Below are 22,530 nucleotides of genomic sequence, written 5' to 3' on the forward strand. Positions count from 1 at the left end.
AATTTTAAGAGGAGATGGGGTTTGTGATTAAAAATGACTGTTGAGCTGGAAGTGAGAGTATGTTGTGAGAATACTAAAGTCAAAGCTGTAGTTGATCAGCAACCAGTGTTCTGGAAGAAAAAGTAAGTTATTTTTTGTCAAGGGTGTTTCTGAAGAGGTTGGCCTCAGTACCTCATCAGAAAGGACTGCCATACAGCGAGGTAAAACAGTGACACAACTTACCCTACATTTTCTTCATCTGTGGGTCTCGGATTACAATATATTTGGCTTCCAACCCTGTCAATAGCAGCACGTTGCTTAGCTTGCAGTCCATTAATGCTTCCTGCTTCTCAAAACTAGAGGCTACACTGTCTATAAATACCTCACACAACTCTTCTTCAAAGAAACCAAACCATCCGTTTTACATCAGCAACGCTCAAAGTTTAAGAGTGCACCTTATCCCTGAGTCAAGTTTACATAAACTGACAGATGTGCTCCAAGAAGGAAAACAAATGAAAAAAAAAAAAACAGCATTTGCTATATTTGTCTACATAGTTCCCACGCTCAGTCTTCATTCACGGGAGAGAAAGGGGGGTTTGAAACCTAAGATGCTTCAGTCAAGCCTGTCCAGGCTGACAATGTCTCAATGAAACATGTCGGGGGGAAACAGGAAAAGAAACCGTAACAATGCTATTGTTGCTATATTGGTCGGCAAAGTGACAGCTAAGGACCAAGTACAGAGAGGGTCTTTTTGTTTTGCCTAGTCTATTCATGTCAATGCAGACTTTGTATATGGCAACTTATGGTGAGCACATAAGTACTGCTATATTTGGATGGATTGGATAATTTCACTTCCATATGACTTCCATAGACAATGGTGAACAGTCTCTGTGAAAAGTGCTACACAAGCCGAAAACTATTTTACAAGTGTTTTCAGACAAGTTGGCATCTTCCAAACAAACTATGGACAACTGTGGTAATCTGCTGGTGACCAAACTTTGACCTGTACGTATCAAAATACGTGGGTTTATAAATCATAGCAATCATAAACTATTTACTTTTTTCCCCACCAAAAAGTTCTATTTTATGAAGACTATATGGTTAGGGGTTAGGGTTACTTTACATCAGACCTCATGAGGTTAAAGCCATTTCCAACTTCAACATAAACTATCACTAAAAGTGAGCAGCACCTAGTTCTATTTAATGCATTTGATTGCTTACTTAAGGCCTCAAGTTAGGCTACAGTGACCTCCCCTTCCTCAAGTTCTCCACTGTCTCGCAGATCAAACATAGAAACCTGGATTTCCTTGATCTCGCTGAGCCACCGCAGGTGAGAAAAAGCACTCGCAGACCTGAGCCCGTGTTATCCAGCTGTCACCCACATGATTCAGCACGCACAAGATGCATGCACGCTCTCACACACATGCACTGATGTGTACTTAACACGGCTCAGCACAGAGAAATTCAATAACTTGACCTCTGGGAGGCTTAAAAACACAGAATGAGCGACTTGTGCGGATGTGAACAACGTGTAGAGCATGTAGTGCAGCTAACCTGTATACGAAGGTGTTTTATCCTATCTGCACATACAGGACTTTCAATAGAGGAGGAAGGAATTGGGGAGGACAGTACAGATAAACATCTCCACTTTCAAATTAATGCTGTCAAACTCCCTGCACACTTTAGTGGAAAGCAGACAAAACATTTGGGACCTCTGAAGCTGCTCTTACACACTCAAGTACTCAAGTACGAGTGCACTTTTAACCATCCTTCAAGGCACTGTCTCCTGTCTCCTTTATGTGTGCCGGCGCTTCAAGCAACCACCAAAATATCCAGTGGCTCTTTGAATTTGGGTCACAAAAAGCCAGACTCACATGCTACGTAACAATGCCCACACACAGACTTTTTTGGTAAGCTGCCAAAGTTTTACAGCTAATACCTGTCGACCTCTTAAAGTGGGATCAGCTGATTTGCTCGTGTCTGTGGAAGCTGCCACACTTCAGGGAGGACCACGAGCCCAAATTAAAAGCTGAAGTTCTTCAGAACTCCTCGCTATAAATGTCTGTCTAGCAACTGTTTCTTCACAAGTTTCTTTTCAACCACCATACAGACTGGCTCCACACTACTCGCTGGCTCCACACTACTCACTGGCTCAGTCCTGAAGCCACCGCTCTGTCATTATCATTCCAGCAATGCTGGCACTGAATGCTTCCACTACTTATTTCCACTGAGAATACAGTCTGATCTGAGATGGAGGGTGAAAGCATGCGGGAATCCCCCAGGGACTGGGAGACTTAAGTAAACTACTCTAAGAAGAACTCCCTCTGAGACAGCCCACACCTCCCACACCTCCTTACAGTAAGCACACACACATACAAAAAAAAATAAAATACAAATCAAACCCCCCTCTCTTCTTCCTGTTCCTTACCTTCCACATGATTAAAATCCCATCATCCACAAACAAAAGTGAAAAAGAGAGGAAGAGAGAGAGAAGTGGGAGTGGGGGGGGAGGGAATGTCAGCTATCTTTGGCTCTCTCTCTCCTCTGTGGGATGCAGAAACAGCAGCAGCGGCGGCAGTGGCAAAGCAACAGCAAGCAGCAAACTTGGGACTCAGAGAGGATGTAGCTGCGTCTCCGTGGCTGTGTCATCACCTCTCATGACATGTTTCCTCCTGCCTGTGTAAGCCTTTCCATCCTGACCCGGCACAGAGAAAGAGAGAGAGAGAGAGAGACGGGACAAAGTAGTGTACCGCCCCCCTCTCTCTATCCCCTCCTCCTCTGTCCATTCCTCCCTTTCTGTTTCCCTGTATTCAAATCTGCCAGCGAGCTGCTCTGTCTCAAAGTAGGCCAATCACTGAACTGCTGGGGGGTGGAGTCAGGGCCCGCTGTGTGTGCAAGTGTCCTTGCAGTCATACAAACAGACATTGGGTGTGCATGTCTACTTATCCTTGCAGTAATATGTTTTGCATGCAAATTCATATTCCAAGTGTGATGAGCACAAAAAAAACCATCCCGTAGTTCTCAAGAGTGGATTTTCAAATAATTGCTTAGTCTCAGATGCAATAATTGAACAAATAAAAAGCCAGACTCCAGATTATTTTGCTGGGTTTATGTTTTCGTCTTGCAAATATTTACTGCATCTCTCAGTCACTTCAAGTGCCCTCTAAATGGCCAAACCTCCGGGAGTGAAAAATGAAGCCAGTAACAGCAGCTCCAAGAGTGGTTACTTGAGCCTGAAATGCTAGAAAAGACAAAGTCCCCACAGGCTCTCATGTTAAAATGCCCAATTTCATAGCATTAAAATACACGCTTACAGATACATGAAGCATTTGGGGTGTTTATGGATACTTTCCCCTTTCGTAACAGCCTTATAGTAGACACATTTTTTTCATAACTTCTCCTGTTGGATATTTTTAAGGCTAAAAGTTAGAGGTAGGGCTGTTTTGATTGGCATAGATGATAACTATAATACTTTTAATCATGACAGATATGGCTTGCTTATGTGGCACAGATTGTCCAAGAACTTTCAGGTCTATTCTTGGTATATTAAAGTGCAGCACCATATTAGCCCATAGCTTTGCACCAGTTAGTGCTTCCAGCACATACAGATTATGCAGCTTGTTAATTGAGCTAGCTTATATTTACACCCCAGTTGGCAACTGGCTGCCAACCACCATTTGGTATAGAAAAAAAAACTTCCTGAGTGTTTGCTGTAGGCAGCTGGAACCCTGAAGTCTGAGTCATCCAGGTTTAGAGTCCATCAGTGACCGCCCAATAGCCTCTTGTCACTGGAGAAAATCTATATTTCGCAAGTAGTTGGCAAATGGTTGCTGGAGGTTGGTAGGTGAAATTGTTTGCTAAGCTTGTTTGTTTACAGTGCCTGGTGAACCAAACTTCAGATTGCCACAGTTGTCCATAGTTTGTCTGAAGATGCCTACTTGTCTGCAAACACTTGCCAACTGCTAGTAAAGTGGTAGTATAGTAGTTTTCAGTTTGCATAGCACTTTTTACTGTTGCAACATTAACTTTTGCTTTAAAGGCATCACAACCCTTTCATAGTTTCAGGTATTGTTTGGTAGTTAAGCATAATGGAGGACATAAAAACTGTTGTAAAAAACATTGCTAAGATTACATTTCTGATTATAGCTAATTTGTTTGGAGATTTGCAATGCAAAGTCAGTTCTTCAAATGCATCTGCACAGGTAGCATGCTAACACGAAGGAAGCCAAGAATCCAGAGCCCGAACTTAAACTGTTCCACAAATCACGTGTTGAGCTGTCAGGATTTAAGGCTCCATTTTCTAACTGTGCATGTTTCTAAAGACGAATCACTGTATTGATCGGTTACGCTGGTGCCAGTACTGAAAGAAAGACCTGATGTGTGTCCTCATCAGGATAGGGATTTGTGTTGACGTATGGGCCTACAAGTTTTACATTATTCACTTCAAAATAATAATATATGTGTCTGACTTTTGTTGAATAAAAGTTACATAAAACTGAATTGCTTGAAATACAAGTGCAGCAAGAAGATGAGGAAATCTCTTATTACATATTACATACTGACACTATGTTTATCATCGTTGTGGTAAAGACACAAGTTGAATTTGACATTTAACTTTAATTTATACCAGCTGTGCTACAGTTAATAGCAGTTAGTGAGGAAGAACATTGTTTATGCTAGGGAGCTTAAAACCACAGATTAGTATAAATGCCGTGACCATGATTTGTTATTTACTAGGAGAACAACAAGCATAGTGGAAGCTGTACTAAAGGCGAATGCCATCAACAGCAGTTCAAAGTAAGAACACTTCAACAAATATGTTAAATATTTGTCAAATGAAGTTCTCTTTGTATTGGAGATGAGTAAAATCCACTACACATGAGACACCTGTGTATTACCTTCCATCTGTCCACCCCTGACACGTCCTCAGCACAAATTCACCCTCTGTAATTTATTTAAATGCCTCCCCAATGTCCCGATGTCACTCCCTCTCTCCCTCCACCTTGAAACCTCAGCTGTTTTGGCTGCTCCCCATAAAAACAATCTCCTCCTTTTTTTTTTCCCTTTTTTTTAACACAGCCCACAAGGAAAGCAGCTTAAATTAATCTCCGAGATGCAAGTCAGTCGCACACGCAGCCCACGCTGGCCTGTCATTACTGCAATCTTTGATCCAGAATCTTCAGCTGCTTGGAAAGCCTACCTGTCTGAAACGCAGTGGACAGTTCATTTTGAGAAAGCGATTATGTGTGAGAAATGGCAGAAAGTCTGAATCAAAACCATTTTTGAGAAGTCTACAGTTTATGTTTAAAAAAAACTTGATAGCAAGCAGCTCATTGCTAGCTTATCTGAAATAATCCCTAACATTTTTGCCCTAGAGAAGTGACTCCTCTAGTTTTTGAGTGTAGAACATGGTTCCTGCTCTTGCAGTGGATTGTCGGTTTAACTCTATCTTGCATGCTTGTATGGTTTGGCGTGAAAATATGTTGAATATGCCAGATAAACCTGTTTGTTTGGGTCTGCTAAGTCCCAAACAGCATGCCTAAAACTGACAATGCTTGGCATTTCGTTTCACTGGCGCGTTTAACAGATTCCTATTAGATAATGTGTTTTTGGAGTTCTTATAAGGTCATTTAGAGCCAAAGTGGTAAAATACGCTTAAAGTGGGAAAGTATGGCATGCTTAGTGAATTTTTTAAACATCAGGGAACATTTTCATATTCCAAACCCTAGACTAAGTTGACTAAAGTGTATGTGTATGCTCAGTGTGTGTGTGTGTGTGTGTGTGTGTGTGTGTGTGTGTGTGTGTGTGTGTGTGTGTGTGTGTGTGTGTGTGTGTTGCAGTTGCAGGATTCTGGTGTGTATTTCTGGCGGTTGGAGTGGGATCAGTCGAGGTGAGGCTGCTGCTAAAGAATGCTCTTTTGGAAAAGGACAAGGAAAGAGTTTCCATCTCGGGTCAGTTGCCGGCAAGAGAGCAAGACCACTCACTTTCTGAACACTCTTTACCAGGCCGGCAAGATGTGAAGTGTTCCCTCGCTATGTGAAGAAGGAAAAGTAAAAGCACATGCAGTTAGTAAAAGAAAAAGAAATGTCAAAGGAAAAATATGACCCTACGATCTAAGAACTAAGAATAAACATGAGTTGACTGGTGAAATTGGAAAATATGTCTCGCTAAAGGTTGGAGTTTCAGGAGTGCCTTTTTTAAGTCTCAGATATTAGCTTCACAGAGATGGCAAGCATAGTCAGCTATGCTAAGTAACATACAAACACATTAATCGAATTTCTTTCTGCTGGTTAGTGCTGGTTAGTGTGATAGAGTGTGATACAATTACAGTGTGATGTAATTGTAGCAAAATTCTTAAAAAGCCCACCTAATAATGAAAACTATAAGAACTTATACATTTTAAGATAGCTAGTTACAAAAGTATCCTGCTGGTACCACTGAGGAAACTAGCTATACACATACCAAAGCTGTATTCTTAAGTAGACGTTTAAGCTTGATTGGGACTTCTATGGAAAATCTGGGTCCTAACTTACGTCGTAACCTGAAACTCCTTTTAGTCCTACACCATAACCTTCCACGCCACTCAAGTCACTGCCGGCTGCATCGACCCAGCGTGTAGTTACATTTCTCAGGAGGTGCACGTCAGGTTACATATAAGGTTACGGTGTAGGGTTAAAAGGAGTTTCCGCTCCTGATGGACGTTGCAATGTAGATTTCCTGCTGAAGCATAAATAACACAAAACTCTGTTTCTGCTCTAAAGTTGGGCCTTTTAACATTTGAGGATTGACATATTTTCAGAGTCAGACCCCATTGGTCATTTAAGGAACTGCAGTTTTTCACAATCAGCATAACGTCAGTAAACTTGTGTACGATCGCCAGTTCCTGTTGGAATTACGAACATCGACCAGTTCTCAAGCAGTAAATTCATCAGACCATATCTTTGTGATGCTAATACCTGCATATAGGTCCCTACTGATCAGAGAAAAACTCTTTGTGAGGAAGGTAAGTTTGGTCTGAGGGATTAATGGAAGTCTAACAGAACTGCTTTGAATCCACGCAGACATGTTCTGAGCTGCTGCCACTGATAATCAGCACACTAATGTGCAGGAGTATGCTACATCTGTATCTGCCTACATCCATAAATGCACAGAGGACCTCTGTGTCATAAAGAACATCCCCACTAAGGCCAGTGAGAAACTATGGATGATACAGGAAGTACATGAAAAACTAAAAGTACAGAATGAACCAAGCTCAACTGTCTACAGGGGATGCCATTTCCTCTGCTTTCCACCGGAGCTTGGCACTTGTGGAGGAGAAGTCATGTATGAATGCTTCTTGTTGACTTCAGCTCAGCATTCAATACGGTCAGCAGATGGTCAACAAACCAACACCCAAGGGTATCTGGACCCCCATGTGTAACTGGCTGCTGGACTTCCTCACCAACAGACCTCAGTCAGTAAGAGTGGGAAACAGCATCTCCAGCTCCATCAGCTCGCCTCAGGGCTCTGTTCCGAGCCCACTGCTGTTCACGCTGCTGACATATGACTGCAGTGCCGCATCTGCTTCTAATCACATCATCAAGTATGCAGATGAAACAACAGTGGTAGGTCTCATTAGGAACAGCAATGACCTGTCCTATAGAGAGGAGGTGAAGCGATTGGTGGAATGGTGCAGTGTTAATAGTCTGTTCCTGAACACTGAACATTAAGAGGAGCAAGGAGATTATCATCGACTTCAGGAAAAAACAGCCCAGTCATTCCACACTTGTACTTGAGAACAAGTGCTGTGGAGGTAGTCAAAAGCATCAAGCTTTTGGGGGTAGAGATAACTGACAGCCTGGACTGATCATTTTATACAGGATCAGTAGTTAAATGGACTCAGCAGTGTCTGTACTTCCTGCTCCTGGATGAGGAGAGCATACCTTTGCCCTCCCATCCTCTCCACTTTCTACCGTGTCACTGTCGAGATCGTGCTGACCAGCTGTACCTCCATCTGGTTTGGCAGCTCCAGGGTCCCAGAGAAGAAGTCGCTACAGAGAGTGGTGAGAATTGCTGAAAAGATCAGTGGGACTTCTCTTCCATCCATCCAGGATATCCCACACAGACGCTGTCTCAGCAGAGCCCGTAACACCATCCCTACTATTCAAATTGCCATTATTCATTTGATTGATGTTAATCACCAGTCTATTTTGCCATCTGACTATATTTTGTTCTATTGTTTTGCGTGAACAGCTTTTACCTATTTCTTTAAAAATTGCTGCCTACTTTTGAACTTACCATTTATTCAGTTTTCTGTAACACTAAAGTGAGAGTTTGCTTTCCTTTGAAACAAAGTTTTGTCTTTGAGCGTACACAGACTCAAAATGTTTTATTCCACTGATGCAACACTGTAGACATGGATACTGTATTGTGTTGCATTGACAGGTCGTCTGTTACTTTTTTTCCCCCCTTGGAAGTTATCCAACAGCACTCTTTGGAATTAAAACATGAACACGAGGACTCTTCATTCAAGTCTCTCAGCACACACACAGTAGCTAAAGCTTTGTGTGTGTGCTGTAAAGCAGCGTGACTGTTTTTCACTTTGAACTATATATCCCTGTGATGCCCCTGGTGGTATTGTGATTGTGCTTCAAATGTCATTGTGGAAAAAGACAAAAGGGTGCTGAGTATTAAAATAATAATGGCTTCATTTTATAACTTTTAAAGCAAGAAATAAAAGAAAAATATTTTTTTCTTCTTTTTTTTTTTTTAGTAAAAACACAAAATTTTCCATTCTGTTCAGAAATGTCATTTCCGTGGAGATGTTTTGACACACACATAGAAACACAGATGTATTCACAAACCAGAGAGACCGAGAAAGTTTGACTCTGTTTGTATTCAAGGCTGCGGTTTTGTTTGTACCCAGAGAGCTTTTTTTTTTTTTTTATCATCAGCTGTAAGAAAACATGAGACAGATAATAAAGTTAGTGACGGTAAAAGCTTTTCTATGGAAACCCAAAGCAATATTTCCAAGCTTGATTTTTATCGTCTGCTTTATGAAGGCTGCTCCATCTTTTGGTAAAATATAGGGTCTGTAATATTGCCTTTTCATTTTCAAGTGTCCCATGACGACTCTCAATTTGGGAAAGGTTGGCCTCCGCTCAGAATTTAAAGAGGCTTTACTTTTAACTACCAGGAATGAGCGGAATGCAGAGGGGTCTGTCTCCTCTCTCGGACCATTACAGGGATAAAAGACGACAGGGTTATGACCAAGACCTTTGCAGAGGGCAGCAACGCCATGGGTAGCCTGGGATTTGTAGGATTTACCTCACGTGTGCACTTCAAGGTATTTAAATAGACCCTGGTCAACATCCTGGGTGAACGATATGCAAAAAGACAAATTCTGTAGAGTATCCAACAATGCAAATCCTTTCAAACCCACCAATCCGTGCTAAAAAAAAACATCAGATCCATCTGCATATTATCCTTCAGAGGCACTTTTACGACTTGGATGGAGAGCATCTTAAAACCTCCCCTCTTCACTGATTGTTATCTTTAACAGTATTTACTGTATGACTCATGTGAAGCTTGGGAGATATTCTGTATAGGCCTTCTTATGTTTGCTCTCAATTGCAGACCTTCTTGTATAAGACCAAAAGAAAACACGGGGCCATCTTTGTAGTTGCAGTAAAAGCCCTTTTGGAAAATGCCAAACAGATTTCCCCTCAAGCTGACCTTTGGCCCTTTTTTTAAGAGCAAGTTCACATGCGGTCAGCAGAGGACTGGTTTTAATCAGGAAGTCGAAGACATACAGCTGGTACCAGCTGAGACATTGTCTGCTTTGAAGTGCAGTTTGGGATTTAAGAGGGTGTAAAGTAGGAATGAAGTTGCATTTTGGTTGTGCTCCTTTGTGTGTTTTGGGAGATACTCTTGTGGAGTCTGGAAGCTATCTGTCTCTGTCAAGTGACCTCAGTAAATAAAGTGATCTAATCTGCGAAAAACTAATACACAGAAAAGCCTCGAAAAACAGACATTAGGAAGGGACAAGAGGCAAGACAGACAGATTAAGAGATAAAGAAGAGGGGGGGGGGGGGGGGGGGGGTAGTGCAGGAGATAAAGAAATCAACATGATAAACACTAAGTGCAAAGTCTCTCTTTTCTCAGAAAATGACTATAGATCAAGAGTAACCTTTCTGTGTCAGCAAAGAGTAGTTCCAATAACAAACAAATCAGATGTGGGGCCTCAATTTGCTCTGTTAGTACACTCCATGTAGTGCACACTATTTTAAAATAAATTATATTGCATATTATGTGAGTTTGTCTCTAATCGAAGACAGTGAGTTGTCTTAGTTTTAACTAATTTGACCCTACACCTGGTATTTCAATGAAACGCTGCTGCTAGCTAGTGACCAAACTCAGTGATAGGTTGCTATGCAATGGCTAGCTAAAACTGCTGTTATCCTATGCTCTTCTACTGGAACAGCAATGTTATTCAGGTAACCTGTTAGAGCAGGGGTGTCAAACTCAAATACACAGTGGGCAAAAATTCAAAACTGGAACAAAGTCGCGGGCTAACGTTAATATTTATTGAAATATATTTATTCCTCCAGATATAAGAATGAATCTTTTCTTATGGACTCAAACACGTTTTGCTGAAAAACTGTATGAAAAACTGTAAAAATATGGAACAAGCAAAGCTTAATACTAAACAATATATATATTAGCTGTATAATACCAGTAGGCCAGCTCTAATAGTAATTTGGTATGGCTTCACGGGCCAAATGTAATTAGGCTGCGGGCCAAATTTGGCCCACGGGCCAGAGTTTGACACCTATGTGTTAGAGGATGTTCAGATGGTGAAGGTTTTATTCCAAGAAAATATCCTCCACGCCATGACATCACCACCACCAGCCTGAACCACTGACATAAGGTGGCTCCACACTTTCATGTTATGCATGCCAGACTCTGACCATACCATCTGAGAGTCATCAGACCAGGGTTCTAACCATCTATATTCCAAATTTAGTGAGACAGTGTGACTTGTAGCCTCTTTTTTCTGTTCTTCACTGACATGTGGCTCCTGGTGTGCTCTTCTGCTTAAAGGTATGATATCTTGTGAACCATTTACAGATGCTCTTCTGCATACCTGGGTTGTAACAAGTTACTGTTGCCTTCTTATCACCTCAATGCAGTCTGGCCATTCTCCCCTGACCTTTGGCATCAAGACGGCATTTTCCCCAGAGAAGTGCTGCTCATTGGATAGTGTCTCTTTTTCAGACCATTCTCTGTAAACCCTAGAGATTTTGGTTGTGTGGAAAAAGTCCAGAAGATCAACATTTTCTGAAATACACTTATAAAATGTGTTCAATGTGCAGCCCATTGTGTTGGATTGTCAATGCAACCCTCTTCTCCCATTCTTCACACACTGATAGCAGCACCGCAGGAGAAATGCCAGCACAGGCATCCAGTATCCGTACACAGCAAAATCTCCAGTGTTACATTAACAGTAGAGAGTGTCTATATGGGTCCACACCTCTGAGTGTTAAATACAACACTGTTGAGTGTTAAATTAACACTTTTGAGAGTGTTATATGTTTAAAAGTAACCTAGTCAGTTTTGAAGATTAACAATGGCTAACACTGAGCAGTGCTGGTTTTCTAACACTGGAATATTCCTAACATTTTGAGTTATTTTCCAGTGTTAGAAAATCAGCACTGGGAACGTGAGCATTAGCCGGCTCTTGGGCGGTCGCTGTCACGCACAACCAAGTTTGTTTCTCTGTTCAGCCATTGTTAATCTTCAAAACTGACTAGGTTACTTTTAAACATATAACACTGTCAAAAGTGTTAATTTAACACTCAACAGTGTTGTATTTAACACTCAGAGGTGTGGACCCATATAGACACTCTCTAGTGTTAATTTAACACTGGAGATTTTGCTGTGTAGTTTCAGGTGCTGCACATCTCGTATCTTCACACCATAGACAATTGTCTTCAGATGACCCCAAAGATAAAAGTCTAAGGGGGTCAGATCGGGAGACCTTGGGGGGCATTCTACTGGCCCACGATGACCAATCCACTTTCCAGGAAACTGTTCATTTAAGAATGCTCGGACCTGGCACCCATAATGTGGTGGTGCACCATCTTGCTGGAAAAACTCAGGGAACGTGCCAGCTTCAGTGCACAAAGAGGGAAACACATCATCATGTAGCAATTTCAAATATCCAGTGGCCTTGAGGTTTCCATTGATGAAGAATGGACCCACTATCGTTGTACCCCATATACCACACCAAACTAGAGATGGCACGTTACCACTTTTTTATGTCCGATACCGATATCATAAATTTGGATATCTGCCGATACTGATGTGAATCCGATATAGTGTGTTTTTTAATCAATAAAAATGTTTTTTTTAAATCTTGCTGCTTTTTGTATAAGTTCATACTCAAGTTACAAAAAAACAAACACTAAAGCTATTCTGTTATACCTGTATGTAAAAATATTTCATAGTTCAGCAATACTGATCAATCTAATAAACTTAAACCTACTCCATCCTCCCTATTCTGGTATTTTAAAGAGTAAGCAACCTAACTAATAGTGTTCTAAAACTCCCAGCAAAAAAAAAATTTAAAATAGGGAACCCCCCACCCTCCACCTCATGATGCTTAATCGACGTAATCAACTTTAATTTGACGCAGTGTGGGGAAAAAAATGCACAGAACTCAATTATTTTTCAAGAATAATTAAATAGATTCAGCATCTTTCTTCAACAGAATTGCAGACTGCACAGATGGAAAAAGTACAATAGCTTACCTAGGGTATATTAGACTTAATAGTTACTATATACAGTAATGGACTTCTATACATTTTTTATCAGATTAAAACTTTGGGTGTAAGATGCGGATAATTATTTATTAAAAGCTACACAATTTAAATGAGAATAAGAAAGAAAAGTATGTCTTTGTGCCCCCTTTTCCCTGTTAATGCCCTATCGGCCCCCCTGGCTAAACTTTGCTAGATCCGCCCCTGCACAGTTAAGATCCTGGTGTAAAAAGTAATATTAAATAAATTCTAACAACAGCTTATCAAGCTTAAACGTGCTGCTGTTGTTCAGCCGCTGGTTTCCTCTTTCTGGTGCGAAGTGGGCCAAAAACAAAGAAGAGAGACGGGAGTCGCGACAGAAAAGCCGATCAGCTGATCATTGATCAGTTTCATGATTGATGTAGCAACAGGAGAGGCAGGGAGAGAGAAGAGGCACTTGCTCCATATATCGGTTGTTAAGCTTAATGCGGGAATGCTTTACAAACATTCAGAGATGGACTTACACACTTGCTTTATTTTTCTCGGGGATATCTTTGTCGGAGATGAAATTCCGGGTTGGTAGCGAAGCTCCAAATGCTTAACCAGACCACTGACAGGTCCCGCACGCCACAGCCGCTCTATCACGTGACGCATACTGTTCCGACGTGCTAAAGTTATAAGGCGAGTTACAGCGTGTCGCAAGTTTTGTGAGGTGCTTTTTTGATATTTAACGGATCGGATTACATTGTTTATTTCTCTCCAGTAGTTTAGGTCAGTATCGGACCAATACCAATACGTAATATCGGATCGGTCCATCTCTACACCAAACCATGACCTTTGTTGTTCCAACAGTCTTGGAGGGATCCATCCAATGTGGATTAGTGTCAGACCAATAGCGGTGGTTTTGTTTGTTAACTTCACCATTCACATAAAAGTTTGCCTCATCACTGAACAAAATCTTCTGCGTGAACTGAGGGTCCTGTTCAAATTTTTGTTTTGCCCATTCTGCAAATTCCGTGCGCCGATCTGGGTCATCCTCGTTGAGATGCGGCAGTAGCTGCACTTTGTAAGGGTGCCATTTGTGAGTAGCTAATATCCGCAGAAGAGATGTTCGACTAATGCCACTCTCCAGTGACATGTGGCGAGTGCTACGCTTTGGGCGCTTGCTGAATGAAGCTAGGACAGCCACTGATGTTTCTTCATTAGTGACATTTTTCTTGCGTCCACATTTTTGGCAAATCCAACACTGAACCAGTTTCACGAAACTTAGCAAGCAGTTTGCTAACTGTAGCATGGGAGATGGGTGGTCTCGTAGGGTGTCTTGCATTGAAATCTGCTGCAATGACCCGGTTACCGCCAGATATCAACACAATTTCGATCCGCTCCTCACGTGTTAACCTCTTCAACATGTCAATGGCTGTGAACAAAGAGAAACTTGTAAATAACTCGTGAAAGAATAAAGTTATGTTGAAACCAAGCACACCATTGTTTTTCTTGTGCCATTACCAATAAGTTTGATGTGTCACATGGCCCTCTTCCTATTGAAAAAACAAAAGTTGTATCCAAGATGGCCGACTTCTAAATGGCCACCATGGTCACCACCCATCTTGAGGAGTTTGCCCCCTCACATATACTAACATGCCACAAACAGGGCTTTAATATCAGCAACCACTCCCACCAACCATTGTTATTACGGTGTATCCATATAAATGGCCCACCCTGTACTCAGACCAGCCCAACTAGGCCCAAATATCCTTCCACTTTCAAAGTCCCTTAAACCAGCTTTTCTTTCCCTTTCTGATGGTCAGTTTGAACTTAAACAGTTGCTGATTAAACATTGGTGCTGACAAGCAGTTGAACAGGTCTTCCTAAAAATGTGTGCTCAGTCTACATACTATACTTACATACCCATATGTCACTGCATGTACATGAATGTACCCATTCACTCAAAATAGCAAGAGTACATATGGACATATGCGATTTGAGAAACAAGAAGAATACTGAATGTTGCACATTTACAACATGAATCAGCAGATAGCACAGAATCAGAGGTGAGTCTGCACTCACGTCTATTTGTGTACGTGAACTGGATGAACTCAAGCCTGACATACAACAATATTTTGATTCCCCGCTGTTTGTGTGTTCTGAACAAAAAAAAATGAGACAACCGAGGTCAGGCTGAGTAACAAACTCTGAACCATGAGCAGTTGTGAACATCTCCTTTCAAGCGTGACATGGCATTGGATGTGATTAAAAACAGGGTTACAGTTAAATAAGACTCAGAGCAGTTCTTTTCCACATTATTCATGTGGGGTACTAAACATCCTCTCTTCTAGATCCATTGTCTAAATCTGGCACATTACCCAACAGCTAGAGCTCAAGGTCATTCTGTCACCACTGGAACATCATCTGGGCTAATGCAAACATGCCCCTATGCACAGAGAAGCGTGCAAGCATAAATGCCCCAAAAGCCTGCACACGAATGTGCACCCGTATTGCACACGGGCAAACGGGGATAAACATAGACATGTGCACATAAGTGTACTCGCACACATGCATACATATGGGTGTCAGGCAGCATCATCATTAGCTGTCAGCGGACCCAGTGTGGCCTCAAACTGTCACTGAAGGACTCCCGTCCCCGATGCTTGCCTTCAACCCATTGCAGTACCAGCTGGCACGCTATGACATCACATAATTTCACCAAAAAAAGACTAAGACAAGAAATGTCTGTATCTTTAAAACAATAATAATAACAATAATAAAGGTCAAAAATGTTTATTTTGAACAAAAGATTGACAGCGTTTTAGGAGTTTAGCCACAAAACTAAAAAACGAAACCACTGGTTTGGTTCATAGCCTCCAACGGTCTTGTCTTTGTTCAGCATTTCAGTTCAACAGTTTGAATAAATAAGAGCTGCTTATTACCAGCAGGCTACCACAACTTCATTATTTGTTACAGCTGGCTGTGCTGCATGCATTGTGCCTGGGCAAAAAAGAAAATCTGTCTTGGCATATAAGACAAAATCATTTTAGCTCAAAGTCAAAAAGCTTCGGCTTTACCGGAGCTTTCGCCTGCACCTCGTATCATCAGCAAATGGAAGTCATTTCAATTTATAATGCTAGTCACAGAATAAAGGCCTGTATAAAAAAAAAAAAAGAAGTCAGGGAGCTTCATAATATAAGCATCATTTTCACATCAGTAAATTTTAAATGATACCCAGCACCACTGATGCTAAGGCGTATTTCTCTGACCTGCCTAAAGGCTCAATCCAGCATTAATACTCTGTCAAACGTAATAAAGTTGGACAGTTTTTTTGACCAGGCTCTCATAAACCGAGACACTGAAAACTGTGTGGAAGACCTCCATAAAACGGGGCTATCTTTAAGCCATTTGTTATTGATTCATGAATCAGCTTAAGGGTCAGTAACATCCTGCTTTTTTTTAAGTAGCAAAGAGCAAAAAAGATCAGATCATTCTGCCTTTCTTTTTTATATTCCTATTACTAATACCAATCCAGTTTTATTAGATCAAGATGCAACTTGGGAAGGTTTAAAGAGGAAAAAGCATCAGCTGCACATAATAGGTCACTGGATATTCTGCACCACTTGGTGAGCATTAGCCGGCTCTCGGGCGGTCGCTGTCACGCACAACCAAGTTTGTTTCTCTGTTCAGGCATCGCTGCATTATCTATTAAAATTCTCACACGGGGGCAAGAGTACCGCAGAGTGTGTCTGCCATCTTGAATGAGGGTGTGATGAGGGTGTGATGAGGCATAAAAATTCTCTTCACTCCTCCTTCCTTTCAGCCCAGGCTACAAACGAAATCCAGTTTAAGATATTTGCCGCTTGTGGCCGAGAGGAAGGTCGGCGTGTTTTCCCTTTATTGTCCTGTCAAGCACAGCTGAATACCACGGAGCTTTTCAAACTAAAATCCTAATTATGCCCCCGTGTAACCCTCTAATTAGTACATTAACACATCCGTCGATAATGCTCTACTTGCATGTCGCACCCATTCAGCTCACCATTCGTCCTTGCCTCATTGTATAACTCATGAACCGCACATTCTACAGTAAATGACGGTCTTTACAAACTTGGATGATAAAGTACAGCAAATGTCAGTGCCTCATAAGCACTGAGAGTACAGCTGGTAAATTGCTAGTGTTGATAACATTTTATACATTTTTTATGCTACCATAGATGACATGAGACAGTAGCAATTACATGTTTATAACCCTGGTACATTTTAATATATGCTATATTTTGTATTTGTTGGTGATTATCAAATGTGATATTTATGAAAAAGATTTCAACAGTCAAATACTGTTGTTCAATAAAAGCCCCTGGCAATTCAGATCAACACTCAGGGTCCAACATAACTGATGAAACAGCCCTAATTGCCTTTTAAGCATAGACTGTATATAAAAGATAGACAGACCACCTACCGGTTTTGGACTCCACATTTATCTCAGTGGCATCCAGATGGGGCCAGAAATTACCACATCTGGAGGTAGTACTAAGAAGTAAATAATAAACCAAGGCTAAGCTTTACCACCATTGCCGTCTAGAAGATGTGCAGCACCTGAAACTACGGATACTGGATGCCTGTGCTGACATTTCTCCTGTAGTGTTGCTATCAGTGTGTGAAGAGTGGGAGAAGAGGGTTGCATTGACAATCCAACACAATGGGCAGCACACCGAATACATTTTATAAGTGGTCAGAAACTTGTAAATAACTCATGAAAGAACAAAGTTACGTTGAAACCAAGCACACCATTGTTTTTCTTGTGACATTACCAATAAGTTTGATGTGTCACATGGCCCTCTTCCTATTGAAAAAACAAAAGTTGTATCCAAGATGGCCGACTTCTAAATGGCCACCATGGTCACCACCTATCTTGAGGAGTTTGCACCCTCACATATACTAATGTGCCACAAACAGGGCTCTAATATCACCAACCACTCCCATTTTATTACGGTGTATCCATATAAATGGCCCACCCTGTAGATCAAGCACTGAGCAATGTAATTAAATAAAACTATCAACAGCTGCAGGAATAACATGCATATGATTCGAAAAAGAGTCATTTCATGAGTATATTTACTTTAGGTACATTTACTAAATATTAAATATATTGGATTATACAACCTGTGAACTATTAGGATAGCCTTTTTCCATCTTGCAAAAGGAATATGCATCACAAGATTATGGAGCTCTACTTTTCACAGAAATCTGTCAAAGAAAGAAGCCGAAACGCGTTGGTCAATTACTAAAGTTGTTCATCTTCCCTTAAGTGTTGCTGGTGTTCCTGCATTGTGAATTTTCCCACTGGGTCCACAGTAAAAAATAAATAAATAAATAAAAAAACAATTAACAAAAATGTTCAGTTTAGTAATTACCGGGGCGCTACCAGAACTTTTTTTCTGTAATTTTACACATTTATTTATTCATGCTAACAGATTTATTTCATTTTCCACAGCAGCATTTCTTGGATATGTGGAAAAACTCAGAAATGCTGTTAAAGCTGCACTTCTTTTTTCTTATATTAAGATATCTCAGGAATTTAAAAGTGTAGTTAAATATCTTCACAGTGACAGAAAGGGTGGTTTCAGTGGTTTGGCCCACTTACGATGGGTTGCATGTGGCCCCTGATGTAAAATGAGTTTGACATTATCAATCTAACAGATGGTTTTGATTGGTTACTACTTCCATGAGATGTGATCATGTGACTGACTGGTGATTTCAGATGGAACCACTGTGTATATTATTGTCTACTTATAAATTCTTTAAAACAAGTATTGTATTACTTGGATGGAAATTATGAAGTATGCTGTAAAGGGTTATTAAATGCTGCAAACTGCATCTGTTAAGTTTTATAAAAACATTTGTAACTTTACAGAAACTACCCAGACAAAGTTCATAGATGCATTAATTAGGAAACCTCAACTGGAATAAAAACTACTTGGAGTAAAGTTAAAGAAAACTGCAAAAAAAATAATAAAAACATGATGGACAGATTGAAAGTGTAACTGCATATCATGTAAGATGACTCTCTCCAGACTGGCCAATGATTCAATCAGCCAACTATGACATCACACCAGCTGGAGCACTGATACCGACTGTGAGAACAGAAGTGCACACCTTACTTTGGGTTAAAAATAAAGAAATAAAAAATTGCAGCTCCCATCATTTGAAGACCTAACAGAGGTCATAGGAAATTCTATGTGGAGATGATTGAGGAGCAAGTTGTCATTTTAAAGTCAAAGGCTTCTTTAGCTGAGCATTCCCACTGTGAAAAAAATGGACTTTTTCACAGGTGTGCCGAATGACTGCGTGAAGCATGAATAAGTTATAAGTGAAAGTCAGGCCCTCCAACCTCCCTTTGCTCTTGTACCCTGCAGTGCAATGCTGCTCTGTGATTACATGTGTGTGTGTGTTCATGTGTGTGTGGTAGTTAATGTAATGCAATAGTTAATGTACTATAGTCCACCCAACAGTGAGAAAATACTCTGATTTATGGGACTGCCATCGCCTGTGACAGGAAGAGCACACATTTGCGCGCGCACACACATCGGGAACAACTCGCTTTGCTCATACCGCATAAAAAAGTACACATCTTCTATGGCAATAAAAAGAATCCAAGATGCTAGCTGGGGATGCAGATGACTATGAAATAGAGTCAGTGAGAGGAATCGAAAGCTGGAACATTAATCAAAGAGCATGCATTTTGTATGAAGGAAGGTGGGGGGGCCTTAAACAATGTGATGGCAGCATGGCAGTATGAGACAGTGATTAATTATGAATGGAATAAATGATGCTCTCAGTTGGATCATTAATGGGCTGAATTATTAATTAAGTCGTCTGGGCTTTAATAAATCCTAAATATATTTTTGACAATGTTTACAGCTTCAAGGCACGATATGTGATCAAAATGTAAACACACAAGTTTGTTCTGCCTTTTAAAATTTAAAGAGAAGTATACAACATTTGTTAATCGTGTTTGCTTGTGAATAAATTTTGAATTGGTATTAAAGTGGAACTGACATGATGGTGGGGGGTTCAAATAATGAGGTGATGCTCGTGAGCCTAAAGCTTAAAGTTCAGCCTTCAGGCTGCTCTAAATACTCCCTGTCTGGTGCAAAGACACCACTTGCTCTCCAAACCTTCTTTTTGAGGCTCAACCAATCAGAAAGTTACCCTAAAGCGAGAGGAGCTAATGTTTGCTTGTTTCACATGTCCAATGGTTGACAGCGAGGGCCAGAATAAGATAAATAAGAGAGATTTTGAACAGTTAATTCTCCAAAGTTGCTCCAGCAGAGTGCAACAATAACAATATGGAGTTCCAATAAAGAGAGATGGATTTTACTTTATTTGTGTTGCCATTTCATCTCTCGGTCTTTTGATGAATGATGATTGGTGCAATAGCAAGGCATTGTAAACTGCTGCAGGTACTTATTTACTCTATTACTCGTGGAAATGCAGACACATATGTGCACATTATGCCCCACCTTCTACTGCCAAAAGGAAAGTAACCAAACATATTTTCTTGCAAATGAGTAATATATAATCTTCTACTGCTGCTTTAAGGGGGAATCACAGTTGATCATCTGCCTAATGGATAAGGAATTGCAGAATTATCAGAGACTATAGCCTATTCCAGTTCTGTGTTTGAGGGATTCGCTTAGACACATAAGGAATATTTCGATTTTTTTAGATTGTAAAAGTAAATCAATGAACCAAAAACCTGTCCACATAAAATAGGAACGTGACTTTGGTCCCTTTGCTTTTCAGCTGTTTATGGGGAAGCTGGACAGAGACAGACCCACCTATTTAAGTCACTTCGAATGCATTATTCAGACAGGGAGATAAACGGGAGGTTTTTGTTTGCGCATGCAGGTGCATCCCAGGGGACGATGCTTCTTAAAGCGAATGACATTTGCTTCCAACATGGTTGCCTGCCCTCTCTACGTGTCTTGTTTCTCTATCGTGCTGGAGCTGTCCCCTCAGGCTGGGCCAACACCTTGTCTCTATTCTTCTAACATCAGCAGAGATAAATAGTGCCAGCCACAGACACGCAGGGCCAATCTCACGAACTCACACCAGCACATACACACTGACCTCAGAGGTTTAATCAATAAACCACCCGCAGCACTTTTCCAAAGCTTACAGAGAGACACTGTGGGACTACTTATGTGTGTGTGTGTGTTTTGTTGCCACTATCCAAAAAACTCACCCAAACATGCCAATCTATAAGCCAATAGCAGCACTGCATCCCTTGGAATGCACAGTTTTGTATATCTCAGTTCATGTTATCTGTTTGCACAAAAGAAATCCATTCTCAGCTGTGACGCTAAAAGAAAGTGTATTTTTCAAGTGTTTGACTCTTGCTTGGAAGAAGCATTACCTCCCATTAATACAAATCGACTTATAGATTGAGTACCTCACAAAAATTAAATTCAGTTTTGTAGCACCAAATCACAACAAAAGTCATCTCAAGGTGGTTCATATTGCAAAGTAAGGACAATAATACAGAAAACTACGACGGTCAGACGATCCCCGTGAGCAAGCACTTGGTGACAGGGGCAAGAAAAAAAACTTTTAACAGGAAGAAACCTCTTTCAGAACAAGGGTCGGGGAGGGGCTCCATCTGTTGTGATTGGTTGGGTGGTGAGGGGAATGGAGTCATTCAAAGCTGAATTTGTTCATCCCTGTTTATTGTCTTGTTCCTGAGAACCAGGACATGTTTCCATTATTGGTTGGAGATCATTATGTAGGATTGTTGACAAAAGTTGTGGTTTGTGTCTTGCGATCACTGGTAGCCCCTCCCAGTAGCCACTGATGTAAGTGGGCCCATCAAATTTTTCATCCCATGGTGGTGCCAACTTTTTTGTTTGTGGCTCTTGATTGTTGGTAGAAAACACCTAATTGTCACACAGATTTTTTTAAAAGTGAGAACTTTACATATCAATCTGCTTTCTTTAATTGTTGTCCAACTAGGTTTGGGGTCTGTAGCTTATCCCAGCTGAGATTATGTGAAGAGCTGGGTACACTTTGGACAGGAAAAAGGAAACCATTAAAATATTCAATTACACCTTGGACAGGTATATTGGATAAGCAGTCACGAGGCTAACACACAGAACAAGCCTTCACATTCAAAATCACACCTTTGGGCAATTTCGATTAATCACTAACTGCATGTCTCTGGACTGTGGAAGGAAGGTGGAGGACCCAGAGAAAAGGTTGCAGCCAAGACCTTCTTACTGTCAGGCAACACTCAAAGGTCTATTACGAGCTTAAATACGGGCTAGTATTTCCACAAGATCAGTGGCAATTTCTGGGGATATAAAAAGTGTTATTTTGTTCTGTTTATTGTCTTGTCTTTTTTTTTTTTTTTTTTTTTTTTGGATATTTGAATCAGGGAGGTCATTTTCTTAAAAAAACAAAAAAAAGTATTTTCTTTATTTTAACATTATATGCTAACAGGTAGGGATGGGTATCGTTTAGGTGTTATCCGATACCGGTGCCAAATCGGTACTTTTGAAACGGTGCCGGTGCTTAAACGGTGCTCAAACCGGTGCTTAAAGAATGGAGAACACAAAATTGGTCCAAAAACCTCTCATGTTCAGCTGGTTTTTTGTAAAAAGATAACAATGTTAGCCTTTTCTTCAGCTGTGGGGCATATATGGTATCACTCTTGGCTGGAAGCAGTGCTTAAACAATGGAAAAAACACAAACTTTGTCCAAAAACCTCTCATGTTTAGCTGTTTCCCTC

At 40.8% G+C, this 22,530-nt stretch overlaps 1 protein-coding gene across 2 annotated transcripts in view; it reads right to left on the reverse strand.

Annotated features, from left to right (window-relative positions):
• LOC113015681 (E3 ubiquitin-protein ligase Midline-1-like) overlaps positions 1–22,530 on the reverse strand; it is a 93,012-nt gene that overhangs the window by 61,092 nt on the left and 9,390 nt on the right. Inside the window, exon 1 of one of the 2 annotated variants that reach the window (XM_026157798.1) lies at positions 2,408–2,700. The exons of the other annotated variant lie outside the window; for it this stretch is intronic. The gene's annotated coding sequence lies outside the window, so the exon portion shown is untranslated. Of the gene's footprint in view, positions 1–2,407; positions 2,701–22,530 lie in introns of those variants that run through there. 2 annotated transcript variants of the gene reach the window in all.

This window comes from Astatotilapia calliptera, chromosome 23, assembly GCF_900246225.1.
Source record: "Astatotilapia calliptera chromosome 23, fAstCal1.2, whole genome shotgun sequence".
Taxonomy (NCBI): domain Eukaryota; kingdom Metazoa; phylum Chordata; class Actinopteri; order Cichliformes; family Cichlidae; genus Astatotilapia; species Astatotilapia calliptera.